At 40.4% G+C, this 14,125-nt stretch overlaps 1 non-coding gene across 1 annotated transcript; it reads right to left on the bottom strand.

Moving 5' to 3' along the window:
* Positions 1-5,606: 5,606 nt before the first annotated feature.
* On the bottom strand, positions 5,607-5,681 carry TRNAI-GAU (transfer RNA isoleucine (anticodon GAU)). The gene has a single exon. It is a non-coding gene; the product is annotated as a tRNA-Ile (tRNA).
* Between the last annotated feature and the right edge of the window lie 8,444 nt (positions 5,682-14,125).

Raw genomic sequence — 14,125 nt, 5'->3', positions numbered from 1 at the left:
GCCTTCACCTCTTGAAAGATGTTAGTAAATGTCAATGATTTAAAAAGTACACTTCAATGCCACATCAAGGACCATGCTTGCTAGAAAGAGCTCATTTACAATCGAGAAAAATATTCAGAAACAGAATGTAGGAATATAGCTTTTAAGATATTTTAGCAATTGATTCTTGATAGGATTGATGTTTAAAAAGTTCTAGCATTAATGATATTTACCACAATGGCACAATATGAAGGCATCAAGGTCACTTCCTAAATGTTCTTTTGCTATGTTCCTTTTCAGACGTGTAAATATGACTGAGTGTCTAGAAGCTGCCTAACAGTGGTTTTATCATAAATTCTGAATGACAAATGACTTTCAGACAGTCCCAAGCATCCCACAATGGGCTCTAATAATACTGAGTGAAAATTTTATGATGAATACAAATCACCCCTAAAGCCCATAATACATCATTCTGAACAATAAGAATGGGAAAGAAAATGAAACTTTAAATAGGCATATGCTTTTGTGTATTTTGACTTGAATTTATATTCTTTCCATCCACTTTCTCAATCTAACAATAAATATTATTCTGGAAAATAAGAAAATATCTTAAAAATTTATTTGAAAATTTGATTTGTAAAAAAAATACAAAATCTCTATTATAAGATATTAACAGTGCAATTTTTGTTTATCAGTTAAATCTAGAGTAATGATAATGCTTTCCACATACTCCCTCTTGAAGGGATTTTTACCTGTATTCTCATTCGAACTTTATAATAACTCTAAGTAATATATATTCCCATTTTATAGAAAAAGGAATGAAGGCATTAAAATGGTACTTTGGCTGGCTTACAGGTGAATGAATGATAAAATCAGGAGTAGAAATTTTGGTCATTTGAAAAATTCTCATTAGCTTACCAACTACCTGACATCCACATAAATTAATTTTTGTGTCACTGTTCCAGTTAATATTGCTGTGTAAAAAGTGGTCTTCACACTTAGAGGTGTTTTGTTTTATTTTGCTCACGATTTTGTGGGTCAGGAGTCTAGGAAGGGTTTGGCTAGGTGGTTCTCACTGGGGCCTCTCACATAGCTGCAGCCCAGATGTCAGCTGGGGCTGCAGTTATCTAAGGACTCAGCTGGGCTAGGTGTCCCAGAGGGTCACTTACATGGCTTCATTGCAGGAGACTGGCTATTGGTTGGGAGCTCAATTGGGGCTATCTCTAGAGCCCCTAAAAGAGGCCTTTCCAATATGATGTCTCAGTGTAGTAGGACACGATGTCCAGCTTTCCTTGAAGAGAGCATCTCAAGAGAATGGGGCAGGGGGCACAACCTTTTATGATATGTCTTAGGAAATCACATGGCATCTCTTCCACTGCACTGCATTTCTTAAAGCAATCCCAAGTTCTTTTCAATGTCCGGGGTGTCAAGTAATTTGTGGCTATTTATTTATTTATTTAGCAGCTGGGCCAGTACAGGGACTGAACCCTGGACCTTGATGTTAACAGCATCACAATCTAGCCAACTGAGGCCTTTTATTTTTTAACCACTACCTCTCTAAAGTCACTTTTCCCCTTTGATTTCATTTAAACCAAATATAACATTTATATATATTTATATATATGTTATTTATTTATATATATATTTAAATCAGACTGGTGTTTATAATGCATTTTCTAATAAAACTCAAACACCAAACCAATCCATTTCTTTGGAGGTAAGATAAATTCTATGTGATTCCATCAAGCAATTTTAAGATAAAAGCGCTGCTTAATTTACCTTTATGTTCAAAATAAAACAATTTTGATTCAGAAAATGCTATTCTAAAATCAGTCAGGTCCACAGAGGATAACCACAGGAGAAAAGTGGTGATTCCAAAAATAAGAGAGACAACGGAATCACTCAGCTTGTTCAAGTAAGTCAACTCAGTGCTTTCTGTGAGAGAAACCTGACTTCTGTGTAAGTGACAAAAGATAATGGAATAAACTTCTGTGAAGTTTATAAAATAGTTATTTATTTATTTTCTTAATGGCAGTTTAGTTCCTTTTTCTAAAACTGAGTGGGAAGAAAGTAGCTCACCCGGGTGGATTCAAAGCATTTCCTCTAACTAATGGTACTCTGCAGCGAATTATAATATTGCCTGTCTCAGTCTGCTGTGTGGCCAGAATAGTACGCACATAAAACATGCCATCCCATGTATCCATTATTTCTTACACTCAGTTGAGCTGCTTAGAAGTGATAGATGGGAAAAGCCAGTGCAATTAAATTTAAGATATCTAATTTGGCCCTATGTAATAGTTGACATTTGTATTCTGTGTTAAAGTTTTTGAAGTGTTTTCCCAGATCTCATTATTTTGATCCTCACAAAAACCTTGTGAGGTGGATAGGATCAGAATTTATAATTCACATTTTAATGATAACCAAATAAGATTTGTAAATTCCAATGACATGCACACAAAGCTCCTAAGAGTAGATGGAGGAAGGATGGAAACCAGGGCCTGATTCATCCAGTGCCCTTTCCATCAATCTACAAATGTGGGAGAAGCAAAAAGGACAATACAGAAGAAGAATTTTGTAGGTTTGGTTACTTGGCCAGAATAGGTCTAAGCTATTTCACAATTCCAGATTATTTGGAGAACCCAAGGTGTTCCAGGAAAGAAAACATGTGGTAGGAGAGAGAGAGAGAGAGAGAGACAGAGACAGAGAGAGACAGAGAGAGAGAGAAAAGAAAAGAAGGGAAAGAAGGAAGGAATGAAAGAAAGTGAGAAAAAGAAAGAAAAGGAAAGAGGGAGGGAGGGAAAGGAAAGAAAAGGAAGAAAGAAAGGAAGAAGCATTAGTCTATGAATTGAAAACATACAAATAACCAGTGATATGCTCTAAAATCTTTCATTAACCCGTGTTTGTGTAGCATATGACGAACAGGTGACTCCTATTTTTTCCTCTTGAATTTTCTGGATCTAATTAATTAATAAATATCTTCTATCTGTTCTTCTCAAGTTTGGAAGGTTATTTGCTGCATTAACCCTCATAGACTTTGAGAAAGAAATGGAACATTCTGCAAGACATAATTGCAAATACCTGAAAATTATGCAGGCAAAAAGTAACAGATCAAAATTGAAGTACTTGCGGCATTTAGGACCCTTGGGATACATATTGTTATTTTTAATTGTTGCTAACATATTGGATTTTCAGCTTTAAAATAAACCTGATTGATTCCTCAAAGTCTAGTTTTGAGTAAAGTGATGAGATAGAGAAACTGGGGACTGTGAAGGTGTAACAACACATATGCACTGCTTCCTAAATGATTACTTAGGAGTTTTGCTTTACTTTTTTTGTGTGTGATTATTTATAAATAGGTGATGGAAAAGTGGGTTTTATGTGGCTCTAAAGTTGATTCTTATTGAGCATAATTTGAATCCACAAACCCCTGTGTGCTAAGAAATGTCATTATTTGAAGACATTAAATTTGTCTCTGAGGCCTGTTCTAACTGCCTAGTGGGGAACTCAGTCTCAGTCATTATTGGTGTCCTTCTGAAAGGGAACTTACCCAGAAAATGGTCATCTTTGGGGTAACTAACACCAAGCAGAAATTTTCAGTTAGCCACTAACTTAGGAACTAATAATCATCAATTCCTCGAGATTAGCAGAGGAATTGGAAAACTGAACTTACGGCTGAAACTGCCCAGAGATGAAATCATGCCCTAAAAGGATCCGCCTCAAAAGTTGAATTTCTGTTTATCTCCCATTACACCCTCTTATGTTGATTTACTTTAGACATAGCAAACTGACAATTAAGAATTGAAACTGTTTTCTTGTTTTCCTTACCTTTCTAATCAACCACAAAGGAATTCTAAAAGAAAGGCAAAGCACCCTAGCTGATTATTAACTCACCTTTTTGCTTAAAGGAAAATTACATCCACATTAATTAGAGATACAAGTCAAGTATTTTAATATTCCAGTGATGCTTGACTGAGGTTATTGTCTTTGAGCTCTCCCTAGGAAAAAATAACATCAAGGGTTGTAGGCTGACCAGTCCATCAACTGCAGACTCCACAAGGCCAAAGCACTCAGTCCATCATGGGATCCTGACATCTGATTCAGACCCTCTGCTGATCCCATGACCAGCCTCCTCCTTTGCCTGCAGGACAAAACCTTACCTCACCTCCAGCCTCTTCCCCTGTATAAATCCCAGAATAGGCATCAGAAGGCAGGATGATTTTAGCCTGGTCATCTCCCAGATGCCGGTTATCTGAACAAAGCTTCCAGTCCTTGCACCAACTTTTGGACTTTTGGGTGATTTGTTTAGTGTGATAGAGCAGCCTGTTGCTGGTACCAATTCTGTTCCAGGGTCCTCAAAGTTCCTTGGGTGTGGGGAGCCTCACTCAGAGCTGACCATATGATGACACACTTCCTGGCACCTGTCTACCTGGATACCTTGAATGTGTTCATGTTCCAGACCCACATTGTCCCCCGAGGATCAGCTTTGTTGCCTGAGAACCCTGTGACTAGATCCAGTCTCCCTAAGCTCATCTTGCAGCCATTTCCTTCCAGAGCACTGTGCTCAAAGGCAGAGGTCTCCCCACCTTCTGCACTGGTATAAATCCCTCAAGGAACTCAGGATTCTTGGAAACACGGGCCAGTAGGGAGGGTTGACCACAAACCACTCCTGCTCTCCCTCTTCTGCACAAACCTTCCCTTGTGCAAGGGGCACAAAGGTCTGGTTATCTGCTTGGCAAAAGTAAGCAAGAGCAAAAGGAGAGTAGAAATTCAAATCTATATATCAGTAAAGTACACAGCCAAAATAAGTTACATTTCTTAGCCCTCTTGAAAAGTAGGTAGAAGATCCAAATGCAAGATCTGACCATTTCTTTCCCAACACACCCTTTCTTAGTTTTTACAGCATTAAAATGGATATTATCTTTGAAGGGATTAAGCCTCATCCATCCCTAGTGTTAATATTCGAGTCAGATCAATGCCCTCCTTAATTGTTGGAATAGAGATATTTGATTGTGGTGAGGTGTGGGCAGAAGAGGAGTGGGGGTCAGTGTTAAGACTTGGGTAGCCCAAGGGCAGGAGGGGAAGGGCGGGGGACAGGTGGCCTATTAGATGATAAATAGGAGAGCTACAAACAGCACTGATGGCTTTGCTTCACCCGATTTACAGCCTCTCTCTTAGTCCAGACTGCCCCAGTCTAGCTTTGTGTTTTCCATATCATTCTTACTGGAGGGGTTCCTACAGGATTTCCCTATTCCTCTGCTGTTTAAACCTGTGACTCTTGTTAGTCTGCTGCCATAGTGCCCTTATCCGGAATACAAATGTCTTCTTGATTTTAACCTTTTGGCCATAGTGGTAAAGATTAAATGTCTGAACACATATTCTATGGTTTCAATACATTGTAGTGACCTACAAAATATTTGTGTGTTTTGTTTCTCAGCTTCTTATATTATTTTTGGGGGGAATCATTGCAAAAGTACTCATTGCATTGTATTATCTCCTGCTTGAATTCCTCTTTTATGAGCTTCACCTACCAGTTCAATCCTTTTAAAGTGGTCCCTAGTTCAGTAAATGACACTCTCACCCAGTTTTTTGTTGTTATTATTGGTGGTGGTGGTGGTTTTTTTGGTAGCTGGCCAGTGCAGGGATTGAACCTTGGACCTTGGTGTTATCAGCACCACACTCTTAACCAACTGAGCTAACCGGCCAGCCCCTACTCAATCTTTTAAGCCTTTTTTTTTTTTTTTTTTTTGTCTTTTTCGTGACCGGCACTCAGCCACTGAGTGCACCGGCCATTCCTATATAGGATCTGAACCCGCGGCGGGAGCGTTGCTGCGCTCCCAGCGCTGCACTCTCTCGAGTGCGCCACGGGCTAAGCCTTAACCTAGAGTCTCTGCTTACTCCTTCTTAACTTACTACGTGTAAACTCTAGGTTGTTCTACCTCTTCCTTCTCCTGAATCTATCTTCTAGTCTCTGTCTTTACTGCCATCAGTTTAGTAGAGGCCACTGTGAACTCTTGTCTGGGATGATTGTCAAAGCTGTCTTCCTGCCCCCAATGTTGCTTCCTTCCAGTGCATCTTCCTCATTGAAGGCAGATTTAACTTACTAAAAAGAATATAGGATGAGATTTCCTACTCAAAACTTTTCAGTGGCATTTTACCACCCATAGTGTCTTCTTTTATTAAGTGATTATTTATAGGGCCCTCGATGATGTTCCAATTATTCTCCTACCATACCACTGGTACAATTTCTTCCAAGTTCTTGTTTAACCATCATTTCTTCTCCATCAGACTGTGGTTCCAGGTCTGCCATGTTGCTCACAGGATCTTCAGCACTAAGCACAGTGAACATATGAAGCACAATAATTATTTGTAGACGTAAATGAATGAATGAATAAACTTTAAAATACTTATCTAAAAATCACATTTTTAATACATTTAGATGGCAAAAAAATTGGTACTGCATAAGTAGAGTAGACTAGCCTGAACTATCAAAATTGAGTCTTGATAGAACTTATAATGATTTTGACATTGTTGGGAAAATAGAATAGTTTGGTCAGGGCCCTCGCCTCAGGTCCAGCTGGGTATGGTTTTAGTGCATCCTTTGTGAGCAGATTGTGTGTGTGTGTGTGTGGAGTTGGTGTGCATGTGTGCCAATGTATCTTTTTAGTTTTGTTGCTATTCTTGGGTTCTTCAGAGAGAGAGAGAAAGAGAGAGAGGACTTTTAGTGAAGCAGGCAGGTAGGCATCTGCCTCAGGCGTCCGCCCTGTGTGGCCATGCTTTCCAACCTATGGCTCCAAGGACCTGTTTGCTGGTTACCTAGCTCATAGACCTGTGTGTAAGGGGTCTGGTGGCCCAGGCTAGCATTTGAAGGGTTTTTGATGCAGTCTGTGAATGGGCTTGAGGGGTCTGTGGGCTCCAGACCCAGCCTTAGATCGACAATCAGCCCAGTTGGTACAGGATTACCAGCAGGTAAAAGAGCCCGACAACTGGCGTGGTCGAGTAGCTTTACAATTGGTGTCACAAACAGTAATGAGAACTGTGAGCAGGATACCAGACATTAGCCTTAGCCATAGCTTAGCAGTGGCTCCACAACTGGCATAGTCTGTGACAGGATTCTGAACAGGTACAGGAGCCAAAAGCCCTTAAAAGGAGGAAGAAATGTGGCTACTTTTGAATATACTGTGCCCTACGGCCACCTTCATGTTGACTGGGATCTGGTTGCTGCACATTGCATTACAGGGCAGCATAGACGGGGTACTACAGTGCAAAATCCCTTGGGAGGGAGAGGAAATGTGGCTATCCTTGAGCATATGGTGCCTGGAGGCCACTTTTGTGCTGATCAGAGCCTGGCTGCTGATCACTATGCTGCAAACTGATTGAGATTTGCATCAAAAAGCAGAGTTGTTGGAAGCATGGATAAATGTCCTGGAGGATGTTGTGCAGCAATGGCCACTCTTGCCTCTTAACACCAGGGAAAACAACCAACATAGTGATGAGTTGGGGAAACCATGCGTCTCCAGGCACGACCTGTTGTGCACGAGAAATTGAGACAGTAAAGCAGCAGAAATAGGGAGAGCCCTTGGCAGCTCAAGCTATGAGACCTGGGGGGGGGGGACAGGGGATGGGGTAACACGCTCTAGAGATTATGTAGTAAACACACATTGTGTTTGTCTGAAGGCAAAAGGCTCAGAGGGCGCCACTTAAACCCAATGGCCAGCTGGGTGCCATAAAACCCGAGAAAAGAGTGCCACATGCAGATGGGCAGATCATGCTAGAATGGGTGCCCCTGCAGAATTTCAAGTATGTTTTTACCTGGTGAAAAGGTGGAAAAGATAGTCTCTGTTACTACATGCCTGTCTCTGAGGCAGCGGTTACAGAAAGAGCCGCAGATATGCACAAGGGCAAGGCAGCCACTCCTTGATGGACTGGGTGAATGCAGCTGTTTGAACTGGGGGTGGACACTGCAAAAAACTGCCTGAGACTGAGTGAGTAGCCAGTGTAAGCTGAGCTGATTGAAGTAATTCAAAAGCCAGAATGTAAAGCCAGAATTTAAAAGGGAAGCAGAGCGTAAAGATTTGGAAAATTTGCAGCCTGGCCATACAGTACAGAAGTGGAGAGCAGGAGAAAAACTCAAGGGTGAAGCAGATAAACTGTTTGCTAAAGATATTATCTTGGAGGTAAAGCAGCCAGATGCTAAGAACCAAGACAATGGGGAAAAAAGCCCTAAATGCATTTGATAGGTCTGAATGGGTGCCCCACCCATCACAGGCCCTGAGGGTGTTTGAGAAGTTTGGGAGAGTGGCCCTCCCATCCTAGGAGAACTGAGTTTGTCCTGGAGGGCAGACCTGAGGTGTCATTGTCCTCAGCAAACTGCTCCCTGCATCCCAGCTACTCTGGCTGGAGCAATCCTGCCTCAGTACCTCTGAAGGAAAAAAGCCAAAAACCTTGGTGGCATTCATGTTGTATTAAGTTTGCAGGCCAACAGTATGTGAGAGCAGTGGAGAGGTGGAAGCCTCCACCTAGATTTCGGAAGATGTATGGAAAAGCTGGGGGACTCAGGCAGAGACCTGCTGCAGGGGTGGAGCCACTGCAGAGGTCACCTATGGAGCAATGTGGAGCAGATAAGTGGGGTCAGAGCCCCCACAGAGAACCTCCACTGAGGAAATGTCTAGTGGAGCCAGGATGGTGGGGCTGCCACCAGGAGCCCAGAACCATGGGGATGCTGGCAGTGTGCAGCACCAGCCTGGAAAAGCTGCAGACACCAGGGCAGCTCAATGGTCTGCACTTGGCAGAGCTGTAGTAGCAAGGCTGCCCAATGCTTTAGGGGTCCAGATGCTCCAGTGTGCTTAACATTCGCCCTGTTTGGGTTTTGGATTTGTTTGGGGACTGTTTTCCTTTCTTTTCCTCCCTTCTGGAATGGGAATATGTACCCAATGTCTGTCCCACTGTATCTTGGAAGTAGATAAACTTGTTTTTGACTCTTTACAGGTTCACGGCTGGAAGGATTTTGCTTTTGGTCTCAGAGGATACTTTGGACTTTGGACTTTTGATTTGGTGCTGCAACAAGCTAAAGACTATTGGGACTGGGAAGGAATGTGTAATATGTGAATGTAAGGGCAATTTATCCTCACTAAGGGAACATCGAGGAAGATTCTGAACACGTAGATTGTATGGCAAGGACCCTGAAGGGGTGAATTGTTGGGAAAATGAAATAGTTTGGTCAGGGACCTTGCCTGGGGTCCAGTTGGGTGTGGTTTTAGTGCATCCTTTCTGAACAGGTTTTGTGTGTGTGTGTGTGTGTGTGTGGAGGTGGTGTGCATGCATGCCAATGTATCTTTTTAGTTTTGTTGCTATTCTTGTGTTCTTCAGAGAGAGAGAGAGAGGGGAGTTTTAGTGAAGCAGATGGGTGGGCGTCTGCCTTGGGCATCTGCCCTGTGTGGCCATGCTTTCCAACCTATGGCTCCAAGGACCTTTTGGCCAGTTACCTAGCTCATAAACCTGCATGTAAGGGGTCTGGTGACCCAGCCTGACACGTGAAGGGTTTGTGACCCAGTCTGTGAATGGGCTTAAGGGGTCTGTGGGCTCCAGACCCAGCCTTAGATCGACAATTGGCCCCGTTGGTGCAGGATTACCAGCAGGTAAAAGAGCCACAACAACTGGCGTGGTCGAGTAGCTTTACAATTGGCATCATGAACAGGATTCAGAGCTAGACAATTGGCACTGTGGGCAGCATTCCAGACATTAGCAGTAGCACCACAATTGGCATAGTAAGGGCAGGATTAAGAGCTCCACAGACATGAATTATGAGTTATTTGATATGAGTTATGAGTTTTGATGTGAGTTATGAGTGCTGACTCTTGAACCAGATTATCTGGATTCAAATCTCACTCTGACACTTCACTTGGAAAAGTTACTTAATTTCTATGGGCTTCAGTTTCGTCATCTGCGTAATGGCAATAATAAAATATCTACTTCATAGGGTTATTGTGAGAGTTAAAGGAGGTAACATATTACAAATATTTAGAATAGTGGTACATAATAAATGCTATATAAGTGTTAGTTATTGTTATCATCCAAATAAGATAATTCTTAATGTTTGAAGGTAGTAAGGGATATCCAAAAGTTTGAAACCCCTATTATATGCCATGTGTTTATAGGCAATATTTTTAATATTTAAATACATACTTTGTTCAGTTGAACTTGGGAGAATAAATGGAAAGAAAAAGCAGTTTTTAAAGCAGCTCTGGACTCATGCATGGTTTTGTGATAATCAGAATGGCAGCACTATTTGTAATGTCCTCCATAGTGTTGGTCAAGATGGTAGCCATGGACCTAGGGATATAATTATGTTTACTACCTATATTTAAATTGACATGAAATAGTAAGACAGCTGGCCGGTAGCCATTAACACCTCTTGTCCAGTAATGTAAATATCTGATAGTGAGTGACAGGAAAGTATTTTACAGAAAAAAAAATAATAATAATTCTGAGCAAATCGAATCTTCCAGGTAGTAAACATCCTGGAAGATGACTTTTCCTCTTAAAGCTAACGCTACATCTAAAACCTCTTCTCATCCCAGAATCAGTAGAGTCATAGGTATTCATAAAGACCCTTGTCAGAAAGTCAGTTATATCAGGTGTTGTGAAAAAGGGAATCAGACCCTTCATTTTAACATGAGAAGAAAAAAGAAAAACAAGGAATTTGTCCTAAATTAGTGCAGTAAAAGCAAAATAGAATACTGCTGTGTTTTTAGTTGATATCAAAAATAGTTAATGAAAATGATGGACTAACTCTGATGACAAATAAATAAACACTAGACTAAGCTTATTGTAATTTGTCAATATACAGATCACAAAAAAATGTTACTCAATACACAAATAACACTGTATCATTGATCAAATTTTACAAGTGGATCTTGAGTTATAGAATAAAAACAGGATCCACGTCTTACAGTTATTGACATTTTAATCACATACAGTTCTCCAGGATGGTATGGCATAATTTTTATCATTTCAATTTTACTCCAATGTCAAAATTTATAATGGGACTGAAGGAGGAAAAAAAGATGTATTAAACATGATATTAGGGAACTCTTTCTTATTTCCTTAGAATTATCTCTTCTCAAACTTCTTGTCTCTCTACATCTAGGCAGGCACCAAGTGGAGTTGACTTTTTCTTTTGTAGTGCATATCCTACCTCATTATTTTTATTACCATAGTAAGCACTCTAGTCTAAAACCTGATTATTGCCTCATGATCAAATTATTGCAAATATTCCTATTTTTTCCTATTTCACTCCATAAAGCCAACTTCTTACGGACTAACCTTCATAAAACACATCTTCTCTACTAAAAATGTTCATTAGTCTTCCATAAGTTTGGATCTAGTTCTTTAGACAGTTGAATTTCATCCCAACACCTCAGTTTCATATTCAAGATCCTACATCAATTTTCCATTCACTGTTGTTCAAGGAGGGGGCTAAAGTATAACGCCCTCCAAACTGAGAAGGTACTTTAAGACTGAAGAAGGAAACAGGTAGGTGCATTCAGAGATAAACAAAGATGTTTATTAATGAGGTGACTTAAACACAGGAAAGTTGCACACAACAAAGAATCAGACGTCAGCAGATAAGACCTCTCACTCTCTGCAGGTTAGACGGTGCTTATATAGGAAAAGCCCCTGTTACTAAAAATAACTTCAAGGAAACATCTCAAAAAAAAATAAGTTGATAACATCATTCACCAGGTATCTGGTGATTTCTTGTGATTCACGAGGTAGCAGGGTCTTGCGATGTTAGCATTCAGACCACTGACACCACCTGCTGTAGTAAATCATTCACTCCTTGAACCCTATGTTCCTTTTACAGCTTGCTCTAAGGTTGAGATATAATTCATCAGTGAACCAAGAGAATGAGGTTAAACAGAAGTCAATACGGCCGGCAGGGTACAAAATAGCATTGGTTTTGTTCACCCTCTAACGTGCAGTCCGATGTCCCACTGCCCTCAAATTCTGGCCTCCATCTGCCCAGGCAGTTTCCTCCCTATCTTCTGCATCTCATCCAGAAGGTGCCCGCTCTCTGTGCCTTTGTTTCAATGATCTCCCTTGCCTGGAAATAACATCTTACCAATCCAGAGCTTACATTTCCTTTAGGTGTCACAGCATCCTATCTGTTTTGTGAAGATTGTTCGGAAAATTTTACCTCGTATCAATGTGTTCTTTTTCTGAATCCCTACAGCATTTCTGATAATACATTATGTCAGTATTAAATAACTCTTTACACTGAGTTCTGGTTGTTTTATTAAAATCAAATTCTGTATTATGAAATATGAGTAACTCCTCCCAGGCTGTATTTGGACAGTGAAAATGAAAATATAATTAGTTAAAATATCTAATGAATTTCAACAGGTCCCCACAGCCAAGTCATACCTATTATAGCAGACTATCCAAGTAGATCAGAGGAGGCCTTGAGAGTAAAGTAGAAACAAATTGAAAAGTCCATCCTCATCTCTACCTACTTGCACTTAACCACACCTTTGCAAGTAGCTCCTTGTGGGTGTAGCTTTGGTGTAATTTTGTCTTTCAGGGGTCTACTGTTGCCAACCCCCCCCCTTTCCTTCTCCATTTTCAATAATCAGAAAAATTCACCAAAGATACTTTTAATCTGATGATAGCCAATATACTTCAGTGATATAAAATAAAGCTTTATGTTTGCTATGGTCTATGATTTCAACCTCAGGAAAACATGAATCATTTCTGATTACAGAATTTTGTACATTTATATCAGAATGACACGGCATGCTTTTTTTAATATGAGATTGTGTTAAGCTATTTTCCCTGCCTGAAATCCTGCTGACTGGGCCAATTGTCGAGCTAGGGCTGGGTCTGGAGCTCACAGACTCCTAAAGCCCATGGTCCAGACTGGGTCACAAATCCTTCACATGCCAGGCTGGGTCACCAGACCCCTCACACGCAGGTCTATGAACTAGGTAACCAGCCAAAAGGGTCCTTGGAGCCAGAGGTTCGAGAGCAGGGCTATGCGCAGCAGATGCCGGAGGCAACAGACGCCAGCCCAGGTGGCGGTGCCACCCCTGCCTCCTAACTCCATTTACACACAACTTATTTACAAAAAATGAGCTGCACCACCCCTACCCAGACCTAAAGTGAGAGGGCCCTGATTAAGTTATTCTATTTCCCGACAGAATGTTTGAGAGAATCAAACAGAAGCACATATAACAATCACTCAGAGTTTCAGGGGAAATATGATAGTCAGGGTGACCTCCACATGACAAGGAAGAAGACAGATATTTTTATATCACTTACCTTCTAACTAATGCTTCCACATTAATTAGGGAAAGGAATTCTGAGATACAAATGTATACAAAAGGAGAGATTATAGAATGACAAACGATTAGAACTATAATAACTATGAAATCTGAAGGATGTGATTTCCCTACCAGGTACAAATTTATCCGAACATTATGGGGGAGACACAGTGAACAGTTGTCATTTAAATAAAAATGACAGTTTGGTTAATAGATTGAAGAATTAAATCCAAGACATGAAGAAACTTTCCTGAGACACCATTTTATAAATGCAAAACAAATGCAACTAGAAGTTTTAATGCATGGATGGCAAGAATATTCAGAAAATCTATGTAATCACTATACTAATTAAGGAAGGATTATTTTACCCTGAGCAAGATTAAATTTAGCCAACCTCCCCAATAAATTAAAAATAGGAAAATAATTTTTGAATTGAAAATTCTGGAAAGCCGATTTTTAAGAAAATGTAAGATTTATGAGTAATGAGGGAATTACATACATACATTTATGGAAAATAGGAAGGATTAAATTGTTTATTATATCAGTCAATTGTACTGTGGCAGGAAAGAATAAAGCCAAGTAAGACTGTGTAAATTTTTCAAAATAAATATTAAAGGCCCCAATCAAAATAAATTGAAGAATGAATAAGATGCATGACAGCAAATGAAAACCTGGCTACAATTTAAATGTGAGAAGCTTGAAAGATGAAAGGGGACAAATGGCGCTGGCTGGGTAGCTCACTTGATTAGAGTATGGTGTTGGTAACTCCAAGGTCAAGGGTTCAGATCCCTGTACAGGACAGCCACCAAAAAAAAGAAAAAAGAAAG

Source organism: Cynocephalus volans, chromosome 13 (genome assembly GCF_027409185.1).
Source record: "Cynocephalus volans isolate mCynVol1 chromosome 13, mCynVol1.pri, whole genome shotgun sequence".
Taxonomy (NCBI): domain Eukaryota; kingdom Metazoa; phylum Chordata; class Mammalia; order Dermoptera; family Cynocephalidae; genus Cynocephalus; species Cynocephalus volans.
The sequence above is the reverse complement of the archived record's forward strand: the minus strand, read 5'-3'. Positions and strand labels throughout refer to the sequence as shown.